This window comes from Leptonychotes weddellii, chromosome 1 (genome assembly GCF_054177405.1).
Source record: "Leptonychotes weddellii isolate Sample4059 chromosome 1, ASM5417740v2, whole genome shotgun sequence".
Lineage (NCBI taxonomy): Eukaryota > Metazoa > Chordata > Mammalia > Carnivora > Phocidae > Leptonychotes > Leptonychotes weddellii.
Window position 1 is genome coordinate 164827908 of NC_138369.1, and position 13323 is coordinate 164841230.

Genomic DNA, 13323 nt, shown 5'->3' on the forward strand with positions numbered 1-13323 from the left:
TCGATTTATGATATGGATTTTTCATCACTTTTACTAACAGTTTAATTTCAACATTTTAAGAAACAAGTAGCAAAATGAATAAACATCTATGTATGTTTATCTTATGAAGTAAGAAAGTTCAACTAAATTTGTCTTCTAAGCTTTTTTTTCCCCCTAAAGGAAGAACTCATATAAGTTGCATTTTTGGATAGCAGTCCCTCCCGTGATAATATACTGATTTAGTGAGTAAAAGCACTGATTTTAGAATGGAACTATTAGGATTTGTATCTCTTATTTTTCTCACCAATAAAATAGGGATCATAATAGTAGTAAACTCATATGGTTTGGGTAGGAATTAATGAAATAAAGGTATAATAAATCCTTAGCCCAGTTCCTAGCACAGTATAAAATTCTCAATAAATATGTTATTATTTTAAAACAGGGGCACCTGGGTGGCTCAGTCGTTAAGCGTCTGCCTCTGGCTCAGGTCCTGATTGGGATGGAGCCCTGCAGTGGGCTCCCTGCTCAGCGAGAGGCCTGCTTCTCCCTCTCCCACTCCCCCTGCTTGTGTTCCCTCTCTCGCTGTGTCTCTCTCTGTCAAATGAATAAATAAAATCTTTAAACAAACAGAAAAAATAAAACATACACACACACCTCGCACCTAAAAACAAATGAATGCGTGTTAAGTATTAATTTTATTTGATTATCATTGTATGGTGCAACGATGATGTAGTTTGGGAATATCTAATATGAAGCATAATTTCTTGTCCCAGGGTTTTAACAGTGTAGTGGATAAAAGGATGTGATTTTACATCAGACTGACCTAGGATGGAATCTTGGTTCCCCCATGTATCAAGCAAAATATCAGCTTCTCCATTTGTAAAATAGTGAAAACTTGTCATCAGGCTTTGTGAGGATTAAATGAGATGCAGTTCTTAACACCCTTCCACAGACTAAATGCCAGACTTTTAGCTATTTGTAGTAGAGGGATGAGAAATGATCCCATGTGTAATTATGTAATATATGAAATAAGATGGTACTTAGTACAATGTATGCTTTTGTCTTTTACAAAAACAGCGTAAGTTCACTATATAACAAATCAGACGCTTAGAAATGTACAAAGGAGGAGATTAAAATCATTCATAATCTCACTGCTCAGGAATGACTACTTCTAGCAGTTATCTTTTCTTTATGCCTCTGCTTTCTACAGATACATCTACGTTAGTTATGTGTTCTTACAAAATTAGAAACATATTTTACACTAACCTTTCCTGAAGTCTGTTACTAAGGATTACATTTTAGAAAGACGTCAACGATGTTCCTCAAATAATTTACAAAAATTAATGAAGTAAATTTGGCATGGTCAAATGTGTTTAGAAAAACTTGGGCAACAAAGTTAAATGAGATGTTTTTTTTTATAACTGTGGGACTTCTCAATATTTTTAGTATTTAGTAATTCACCAAAGGGTGGCCATAACATACACAGTTTTCCAAGCATAAATGTCTTACTTTTTTTTAACGAATACATTTTAAGTCCACTTTGATCTAGTGGTTTCTGGAACTTAATTTTGGAAACTGTCATACTTATTTTTACGTGTTTTTTTTTCCAATTAACATTTCATCTTGAGTATTTTACTACTTTATTATAAAAAGAACTTTATATTTAATGCCTGTGTAATATTCATTTTAATAACAAGGCAAAATGTTCATTTTAGAATTAGTAATGTGGTTATTAAAAGTTTAAAATTCAAAAAGACCAAGCCTAGAATAGTCTAACAAAGCTTTAGGTAGATATATATGAACAGGGGGTGAGGGAGTGCTGAAGAAACACGATCAAAAAGATATCAAGGGTGGGGCGCCTGGCTGGCTCAGTAGGTAGAGCATGTGACTCTTGATCTCAGAGTTGTGAGTTCGAGCCCCACCTTGGGTATGGAGATGACTGAAAAAATTAAAAATCTTTTAGAAAAAAAAAATATGTCAAGGGAAGCCACTTTTATATTATTATTTCAAATAATTTCATGGCTGCCTGTCACTCTGAAGCAAAGACTGATCTTTCCTGTATAAATGATAGACTGACTGCTACTTGCCTTTTTCCTTTGTTCAAGATCATTTTGAAGGGATAATTTTTAAACAAAATTATCTCAACTAGGAAGTTGCAAGGAGGAGTTTAAGAAAATTTATTCAGGCAGGCATTTTAATCAAAGAGGTATTTGTTGGAAATGTGGTTAAAAGTGTAGTTGGCCAAGTCATACAAATAGTAACTTTTTTCCCTTTGAGCTCTAGCCCAAGGCTTTAGAAATGAGTTATGAATGTAAATAAATACAAATCAATAGCAGTTCTGTTTTTATTATTTCACTGGGAGTTTCTGTACAATTTGAGAGCAACTTGCTGCAAGTTCATCAGATGATTAAGTTTAACCTTGATCCTGAGCCAGCAAGATTGGCTTGCCTTCTATCAGCGAGGGATGTAAATTTACTCGGACACTTTTTAATTGGCATTTATGCAACATGAACACACAGATGCTGAATTCATTGAGAAATCCTGAGTGCCATCTGTTTAACTAGCTTTGCCCTCTATTAAAATACATGATAAAATGAGACTGTATCTCCTTGGCTTGCTCATGTATTTATCTTACACTATAGAACATTTCCAATGAGTACCTTATCAGTGTGATACTGTGATAGATATTAATGCTTACTATTAACAATCTAAAAATATACTTTATTTTCTCTTTCCCTTTACGAGGACTATTTAAGACATTTTTCATCTCGTGTTTTCCCTTCGTAAAATGATTATCTTCAGGAAGTGGCTTTTTTTAAGTTCATTTTTTTTTAAGTTTAGGGTAACTTTGTTAGTAAAACAACTGAGATTGCTATAATGTCAAATTATAAGTACTTTCTTATCAAATGCAAATTAGTTTCATAACAAATTTAATATTTCTGAATTTAAAAAATGATTTTTAAAATTATCAGTTTAGCCTCCCCCCCCCGAAGTTTCATTTACAAATGAACCAACATTTTAGGATTAGTCCTCTCTTTCACATTTAACCAAAACTTTAGATTGGACTCACTTCCAAATGAAAGAGTCATTTGCCTTCCCTGCAAGACTTGGCAACAACCATATCCTATTGTGATCTATATGCGCAGACCTTGAAGAAAAGTCTGAAAATATCATGAAAATTAAAGGGGGCTCTTTTTTAACCACATAGTATCCTAAATAATAATAATAGTAATAATAATAATAATAATAATAATAATAACCATAAAACCACAGGTCCAAAATTCACATTTAAAAAAAAAATCTGAAACATACATTGATTCAGTGATGCCCTGTTAAGTTTCCAATCAAATTACAACTACACTTTCCTGGTATATTAAGTCGTTTCCTTTAAAAAAAATCACCCAAACCATGAAATTATTTTTTGTACATTTTCCTATTAAACTAAAGTTTGCATTCAGTTGTAAGAGAGCTGTCACTTTTTATAGCTGTCATGATGACAGAATGAACCATTTATTTTATAAGTAGAGGGCTTATGTCTCTGTGACAGGTAGAGATTATGATGACAGTGTCTTCAACCTAATTTCATGAGCCTGAGAATGAAATTCCTAAGCTTGAAAGGTTTTTAAAACTGAAAGTAAACTAACAGGTATAGTATCAAATTTAAGTGGCTGTTACAGGAATGGGTTTAGTTAATTTCCTCATGTGGTTAATGCTTAATACAGAAATATTACTTAATATATTAATATAATTATCTTCTAAGTGTTGGGTTTCTGGGGCTGACCTACAGGGAAAACTATGAAATAAGCAACCCCTCCCCAGGGAACCACCTTGAGCAAATCTTGTACTTGCCAAGGACTCCCCATGAAAGCCCTAGTTGGAGCTGCTTAGAAATACTCTCAATTCCATCTCAAATAAAAAAATAATAATAATAATTAATTGAAAATTTTTTGTTATCTCTGGATTCTGTTCTAGTTGTCAGTGGATAACAATAATCTGATTGGAAAGCAATGGACTTTCTTAACCTGTTTGGGTTATTATAGCATTAAACAAATTACTTAACTTCAATGAACTCAGTTTTACCATCTATAAAATGAAGGACACTTGGACTGAAAAGATCTCTTAAGTTCTTGGGGCACCTGGATGACTCAGTCAGTGAAGCAGCTGACTCCTAATTTCAGCTCAGGTCATGATCTCAGGTTCATGAGATCGAGCCCTGCATGGGGCTCTGCTTAAGAGTCTCTCCCTCTCCCTCTGCCCCTCTCCACACCCCCATACCCCACTTGCACTCTCTTGCAAAAAAAAAAAAACAAAAAACAAAGCTCTATGTTCCTTTTAACTAAAAATGCTATTATTCAAAATAATAAACTTATAAAATAAGATCATAGAATATAGATTGGGCTGCTTATCTTTTATGCCTCCAAAGTATAAAACTTTAGAACATAGGACTAAATGCTTCTCTGCTGAATTAGACTGAAAATCTATTAAAATGTTTCCTTTACTTTTAAGATGAAGCACAGTTATCTTTTGAAAACCCACATCCATTTGTGACAATATGAATGGATCTTGAGTACATTATGCTAAGGGAGACAAATCAGAAGACAAAGACAAGTACTGTATGATATTACCTATGTGGAACTGGAAGAAGTCATCCTCTTAAAAAATAGAGTAAAATGATGGTTATCACAGGGTGGGGGTGTAGGGGGATAAAAGTGATCTTGTTCAAGGTTACAAACCAAAATGAGTAGTAAATAAACCATGGTGATTTAATGTACAGTATAATAAATATGGATAACAAATTCTACTATAATTATATAATATAAATTTTGCTGCAATGGCAATCATATTACAATATAGAACAATATAGAAATATATCAAAGTAACATATGGTACACCTTAAATTTACACAATGTTATATGTCAGATATATTCAATAAAGAATTAAAAAAAAAAAAGAATTCCAAAGAGGAAAAAAAAAAAGAAAGAAAGAAAAGAAAATCCACATCCCAGTCAGCTTCTAGTTGCAGTTCCTAACTACAATTAGATGCTTTAACACATAATAATCTCTTATACCCATGTGCTATAAAACTGAAGGGTGCCTGGATGGCTCTGTTGATAGAGCACGTGACTCTTGATCTTGGGGTTGTGAGATCGAGCCCCACATTGGGCATAGAGATGATTTAAAAGAAAAAAAAAAAGATTTAAAACATTTTACTTCACATTCTAGCCTTAATTGATTAAACTGCTCACACCATCTCTGTGGGTTTTAAATTCCTTTATGTATGGAGTTCCAGCCTTTGAGGTCTAAGGAAAGAGTGGAAATGGTGTTGCCAGGGGGAAATGTGGGAGCCGAAGAGGGTGTGGGAAGGAAGGTAGGCTGAGGATTCTGGGGGGACTAAAGTCTTGGCAGGTGGTTTCAGCATTGGCAGAATCATAGATAGAGACTTCATCTTTAAAGGGTTCCCACATAGTAGGAACTCAAGTGTTTGTTTACTGAAATAAAATAAATATGAATAAATAAAAAGGCTGGAGATCAGTGATGTAGGGTTAGTGGATGAAGAGAAAATAGTGTGATTCTGTAAGATCTGTTTGTAGGCATGTATTATCACAGCTCACGGGGTGAAGTTATGCGAACATGGTTAGCTAAAAGTTACAGTTCCTCCAGGATGCCTGGCTTGCTCAGTCGGTAGTGTATGTACCCCTTGATTTCGGGGATCATGAGTCCAACCCCCATGTTGGGCATAGAGATTATTTAAAAAAGAAATAAAAGTTACAGTTGCTTCAAAATATGTTTACATTTTGATTATAATCTGGAAGATTAAGGTACAGATTTTTTTTGATGATAAAGTATCACATATTTCAAATTACTTATATTAGAGGCAGGGTTTATGGATTAAAATATTAAGGACAGCTTCAGAGTATGGAGGTCCTATGTTACTTGCTATAAATGTTTTCAGTGGTTCATTTTCTAGCCATTAGGTTTCCAAAAGAAACCTACTAGAAATGCATTTATTAATTTGGTTTCTTCTGTCTTTATTTTTATTTATTTTGCTAACAACCCTGAATTTATATGACCATGTAATGCCATCTAGGCTATTTTAATTGCCAATCTTGACTTATTGCTAGCTCTTATCCTTGTTAGGAATGTGGTAATATGTTTCTTTCAAGTATTACTTAGATCAATTAATTATGATTGTAGGAACTGTCAATTATTTACACTGCTTGGGAGTAAAATGCATGTCTCTTGCACCACTTATCATGTAATATGGTGTTATTTCATATTCTTTTCCATATCTAATGACTTTTTCAACATGTCTATGATCCCCTCCAATCCTAGAACATTGCATAATTACTGGTTGTGGTCTTTCCTTTCCTGGTCATGAATCTGTAAATGCCTTTCCTTTGATTCTTTTGTTTCTAAGCCAAGAGAAATCATGTTATTTTTGTTACCTAAATGTTTCAACAGCATAAATAGTTTGATTAGTAAAGACAGTAAGGATAGTAATCCTTAAAATGTTGAACTTTCAATCAGAAAAAATTAAACATAGTTGATTTTTCATCATATGAAAACCTTTTATTTTTTTGAAAGTTAAAGAGGAAATTGGTATGCATAACACAAGCAAAAATTTTCTCTAGTTCTGACCTTGAGAAGACAAAAGAAAAAATAACTTGAGAAATGTGTGATTAAGCAATGCTGCTACATCATTTGTTTCGTGATATCATTACGTTAAGTGATATGTATCTCAGATTATTATATGTTCACATAAATTTCTTTTTTGAAACAGTGAACTTAAAATGGTTAAACAAACAAAAACAAAATAGAAAGTAGAAATATGATCCAGAGTAAGAGCAACAATGTGTTTTTAATTTCATTATTTCTTGCCTTTTAGTATTTAGGTCAAAGGGGCATTTGATGTTTTGTCATGCCTTTTTTTTTTTTAACTAATAAATAATCCTTTATATGACTTTTTTTTTTTTCCCTCATTAAGACCATGGGATTGCTCCATGATTCCTGTAAGTTCAGGACTTCATCTCTGCTAAATCATAGGTCATTGTCAATTAAAAATAATCACACACTTAAAGTGGGCCCATTATTTACTTTCCCAAAGATATCTATAAAAAGAGTCAAGAAGACATTTTTAGACCTAAGGAATTTTTTTTTTAAGATTTTATTTATTTATTTGACAGAGAAAGAGACAGCGAGAGAGAGAACACAAACAGGGGGAGTGGGAGCGGGAGAAGCAGGCTTCCCTCGGAGCAGGGAGCCCAATGTGGGGCTCAATCCCAGGACCCTGGGATCATGACCTGAGCCGAAGGCAGACACTTAACAACTGAGCCACCCAGCTGCCCCGGAAAAAAATGTTTTATGATTTCTTTAGCAGGAAAATATATTCTTGAATTATTATTTATAAAGTAAATATTCCCATTTTTATAATAAATGTAAATTTCAGGTATGAGAGTATGTTTATGAAAGTGAGCTCTTTGAATCCACACAATTAAGGATAGAAACATCAAATTAACTTAGCATCCAGCTTACTATAAAAATCCTGACTACAATGTGAAAAAATACTTATTTTTGTCCATAGGCAGTTATATTGATTTTAGAAATCAAACTTTAATGAGTATTTTAAATTGTAATATCTCTGAGAATGCCTTCCTTTGTCAAAATGAATTATCATTAATTGCAAGTTAGAAGGCTATACACCACGAATATCAACCAGTTTTTGTATGTCCTTCCAAAAGTTGAGAAAGTATACAAACTTAACAATTGATAGCTGAAGTTGTCATTTTTGGTCTGGTTTGTATTGCAACTCATAAAGAAGTGTTGATGTTGACAGGGCACTTGTATGTGTGAAGGAGTCTAGCAAATATTTAGAGAACAGGTTTATCAACATATTTAAAATACTGACAAAAGTTTTATGATACTCAGAGATTTTATTGGCTAGTTAAAAACTACTTGGTTCAATAAATATAGTAACAACAGTCAGCACTTAGAAAATAAAAAGATTAAAAAACAGTCAAAAAAGCAGAAGTTATAGCTGCTCCTTGTGGAAAAACAAAACCTTGTGCATTTGTTTAATTTATAAGAAACGTTGCTGTTCCAACTGGGGTATATTAAAGAACAGTAAGCCAATGCTTGTCAGCATTGCAGAGGAACTCAGAGGATTCTTTGTTTTTATTTGAGTTCCTTAAAGTTCCTAATGACTTTATAGTTCTTTAAGTTGGTTTAGGATATTTTCAAAGACCAGGCAGCTAACCTGGTTCCGAGAACCATTTGTTCCTCATTATAAGCAGAGGTCTTTCTTAAACTCTCCAGAGGAAGCATTTGGCTCTCTTTACCCATAAGACGGAGTGTGTGTTTGATTCCATTTTGACTATTGATCATTTGAGATTGTACTTTGATCTCTTCGACCTTAGATCATTTATGAACTAAGTAAATAACAGCATTTAGCTTGTTTTTCTTTAAATTTTACAATCATAAACATGAAACCCAGAAGCATCAGCTCAAATTCATGACAAATTTCATAAACTTCCAAAATTTTCCTCAGAGAAGTTAATTCGTGTTCATTTCTGAGGTCCTATGCATGCTGGGCCTTTAGGGCGTGGTTCCAAGTGGAATAGAGATGAGTTGCTAAATTCTTCAAAGCTGATGATTGGATTAAGTGGGAGTGGGGGCTTTATTTAGGGCGCTGGTATTCCAGCCAGAATACCTGTACATTTTAAAAGTGTATGGGGGCATGGTGATTTTGTATTTTCTAAGTTCTCACTCCCTCTATGTAGCATTCCTAAAACTGATAATGCCAGAAATGTCCTCACTGTGGAATTCCTTGCCTTTCCTATTTGCCCTTCTAGCACTTTATAAACAGAAAACCATGCTGTTCAGACATCCAGAATCCTTCTGTGGTACACCCACAGAGGTGGAGAAAGCTCCCTGGCAGCAAACACAGGACTAGTGCCACAGTGCCTGATTTCAAAGCTGAGGACTGGGATAGACTGATCAGGAAGGAGCAACAATAAATCTTTCAAGGATAAAAGCGTATTGCATGAGCATAAAACTGCATAGGAATTAGAATGGGGATGCAAATTCAAAGAGATTTAATAATAAAGAATGTAAAATTCACAACTTAAAACGTGTATTTATGTATTTATGTGTATTTCAGTGGACCCTGGTGGGCATCAGCTCATGTGGGTCTTTATGGTTCATTCATCAGATGTCCTTAAAAGAAGCAAGAACAGTTTTCTTTTGAATTTCATGTTTATGATAAGCCAGAAATTTTAAATACTGCAACCACTTAAACTTTCAAATATCAGCTTTGAAGTCTGAGAAGAGGACACGGTCTTTTAAATTATTGGAGGGGACACCAGTCAAAGGGTTTGTGAGGACCAATGAATTGGCCTTCTCAGGTACAGTAAGCTGACAACACGTGAAATGTTTCTTAATATCTAAAAGAGTTATGATCTTATAAAAGGAATTACAAGGCAATCTTTAGCTGTTCTGGACTAGGACCTTTGGGAGGCATCTTTGGCCAGAGTTTCTAATTGCTTCACTGGCTTATTGCCCTCCTAGCTCTCCAGGACTTGGGTTAGTCTCCTGGACTGTTGACTGCAGGTGTTTTACACACAGTAAACTCACCTGAGACTTATACTTGGGTTCAGGGGAAGAGCCATAGAACATGGACCTTTCCTAGCACAGACTCAACTTCCATTATAAACAGTTTCCATTTCCATTATCTAATGTAAAAATAGGACTGGGGCGCCTGGGTGGCTCAGTGGGTTAGGCGTCTGCCTTCAGCTCAGGTTATGATCCCAGGGTCATGGGATCCAGCCCCCCCCATCGGGCTCTCTGCTTAAGGGGGGAGCCTGCTTCTCCCTCTCCATCTGCCCTTCCCCCCCATTGTGCTCTCTCTCTCTCTCTCAAATAAATAATAAATAAAATCATAAAGAAATAGGACCACAGACACAAATAACATATAGTAATGATTCATAATTTGAGATCTTTATTTTGATAGAGCATTATTTTTTGAATTATTTTTAGCATGTTCAATATTTTTTCACCTGCTTCTATTACTTCTATAAGCATAAATTTTATATTTCATAAAACACTGAGTGTAATGGGTAAAGCTAGCATTCTTAACAGAAGTTATAAAATGATTTGCTTTTCTACTAATTGAATGTCTAGTAACCTTTAATCAGGGTTTTTTAGCATGACTCCAGTTATCAGCAAAAAGAGGTCTTAAACTTTCCCAAGATGCTGAAGGCTGATTAAACTCTCCCAAGGGCTATATAGTTTGTTAGGAAAGGCAGCTCACACAGCTACACACCTGCATATTTGTTATGTTCCTTGGAGATTGAAAGCTTTGTTAGATACTTGACATTATTATTCTGAAGCCCCCAGACAGCCTGTGATCGGGAAGATACAAGGAATTAACAGATCTGAAAGTTATTATGTTGAGAAATAGTCACAGTGATTTAGGGCAGATTGTCACCAATTAAAGACTCTTTTTGTTCAGCTGCTGTGTCTGTGTGTGCTATTTAGACTTAGTTTTTTCCTATCACTATTCCTTTCAGTTGGGGGGGGGGGATGATGTTATAATTGGCAATCTTAATTATGCTGCACAAAGATACATTAGTGAGAATAGTTTTGTGTGTGGGTGAGGATTTTTCTCCCTTGAGACTGTTAACTACTAGACTTTTCTAAAACTCTGTTTTAGAAACTCTTCTCCTGTTTGAGCTGCTGCCATCTTGGGCTTGAGGGTAAAGAAACATCTGGTTTTTTTGTTTTTGTTTTTTAAAGTCACCTTTGTTTCCCAGCAAACATTTTAATTAGAAAACATTCCAGTCTTTCTCAGGCAGTTGAAAAAAAATGTGTCTTTATGAAAATAGTTGTCTCAAGATCTAGTCCTACTGTATCCACTAACTCACTGTACAACCCTGAGTCCTTTTAGCTCCGGGTCTTTGAGTCTTGATTCGTAATTGGGGGTGGGGTAGAAATGGGGGAGTTTGTTCTTAGGCTATATGAAGTTCTGATTTTATAAGCTATAGTAACATAGGCCTATTTTAAGGCATTATTTTAAATGCAAGGGATGAGAAACATCTCCACATTTCACTTCAGTGTGACGGGGAAGACTGGATGTATGTTGAAATGGCACCAAAGTGGAGTTCTCTTATCCACCACCAAGGAGAAAAATTCAGGTCTGAGTATCCCTCTTCTAGAAGGGCAGTCACATTTTGGGCTAAAAATGCAGGCTTTGGTATCCAACTGAATCCAGGTCCGAATCCTATATTTAATCACTTACTCGCTGCATACAATATCAGTACAGGAGCTAGGGAAATGTATTTAATCACTCAGATACCAGTTTAACACTAGACCTGAATTCTTCTGCAGGACAGCCCCAGATGGGGGGGAAATGAAACCAGATCCCCTTTTTCTGTTTTGCATATTAAACTTTTGTCTAATGTTTCAACTGAACAAAGCATTCTGTGATGAAGGAAAAAAAGAGAGAGAAAAACCCTGAAATAAGGGCTTTGAAAGCAGAGATCAGCTATGTCTTATTTATCCTGTTAGTCACCACCTCCAAACACAATGCCTAGTACTTTTATTGAATGAATTAATGAGTGAATCACAAATCCTTAAGAGTTTGGTGACTCAGCATTTTCCCAGGGAACTTTATTATGCTTTAGAGATTTAGTAAACTTCTGACAAATGTGAACTCTTATTATTCTAATTGTGTAATTAACATTTAATATGCTATTGATTCTCTTATACTTAAATGGTAAATTGAGTTTAATTTATGGCAGTCCTGAGAAATAGCCTATTATGTTTTGAGTTGTTTTATTCTGTGAGCAAAATAACCAAATGAGTTTTTACTATGATTTCCTACTAAGTGTGGATATCATCACAACATAGCAGTTATTAATGGTCATATATATCATACATGTACATGCATATATAAATTTGTTTATATATGTCTATATAATAAAAATATTAGTTTTGTTTCCGATTTCAGTCAGTTGAAATGATATACATCAAGCTAACCTAAAGTTTGTCATCGTAAAAATTGTAATATAGATTAATTGGTCAAGGGATATTATCAGTTAGCAATTCAGATTTGGAATATAGTAGTATAAAGGTCTGAACAGGTAAAAATCAATCCTGTGTTGAATACTAAGGGGCAGAATTTGAAACCACAGTATTTTTTAATCAATAAAACAGTTTTTGTATTATCCCTCTACTCTCGAATTACCACACACACACACACGCACACAGAGGTTTCCTATTCTTCCTATGGAAAGATGTATTTGTATATTGTCTGTCCTCTTATACCTTAAAAATGGCATGTTCAGGGGCACCTGGCTGGCTCAGTCGGTTGAGCATGTGACTCTTGATCTCGGGGTTGTGGGTTCAGGTCTCGCATTAGGTGTAGAGGTTACTTAAAAAACCAAAATCTTAAATAAAATAAAATAAATAAATAAAAATGGTATGTTCAGTTAGTCAAACCAGAAACCTGGGTATCATTGTTGATATCTTTATTTCTGTCAACTTCAACCACTCAAGAGGTCATTTTGATTTTTACCTCCAATATACACTTCAGTTCTCCCCTTTGCACCAAATCCAGTGTCATCATAATAGTACCAGACCATCATTTTTCCCTTAATTAGTGCAGTGGTCTGCTAATTGGTCTCTCCACTTCCATTCTTATTTTCCTCTCTACTTCATTCACAGAGTGGCTATAATGAATATTTAAATATGATAATTCCATCATGAGACAGCTCTGCTTAAAACCCGCTGAAGTGCTTCCCATGGGAATGGAAAGAAAAGCTGACCCTTTATCATGGCTGCTGTGTACAGCAAACCAGACCCCTGGCTCCCCGGCCAACCTCGTGTTGCATCGCTGCCAACCTGCCCCACCATACAGGGTCTGAGTCTTTTCAAGTGCATTGACTGTACTGAGTTTTTTCTTCAACCTGCATTATTTCTGCCTGCAGTACATTTCCCCAGCATCAGGTTTACTCCTTTTTTAGGCTTCGGCTTAACTGTGACTTCCTCAGGGTTCCCTCACCTCCAGTCTAAATCACGTTCCTCATGTGGCATCCTATCCTGTCCCTTCAAGGCATGTATTACAATTATAGTTGTGTATTTATGTTTGTGTTTATCGGAATATTGTCTGTTTGTTCTCCAAGACCTTGAGCATGACGAGTGTAGGACTCAGGCCAGCTTTGGTACCATTTCATATAGAATACCTAGCGCTTCATACTGAATACCTATTGTAAACATTTACAGAATGCCCACTATGTCTTGGGCATTGTTCTGGGCACTGGATATCGAGAGTGATAAAAACAAATTCCT

At 35.1% G+C, this 13323-nt stretch overlaps 1 protein-coding gene across 1 annotated transcript in view; it reads left to right on the top strand.

Moving 5' to 3' along the window:
* The window catches only part of ROBO1 (roundabout guidance receptor 1), a 1116478-nt gene that overhangs the window by 954304 nt on the left and 148851 nt on the right, over window positions 1–13323 (top strand). The gene's annotated exons all lie outside the window — the stretch shown is intronic.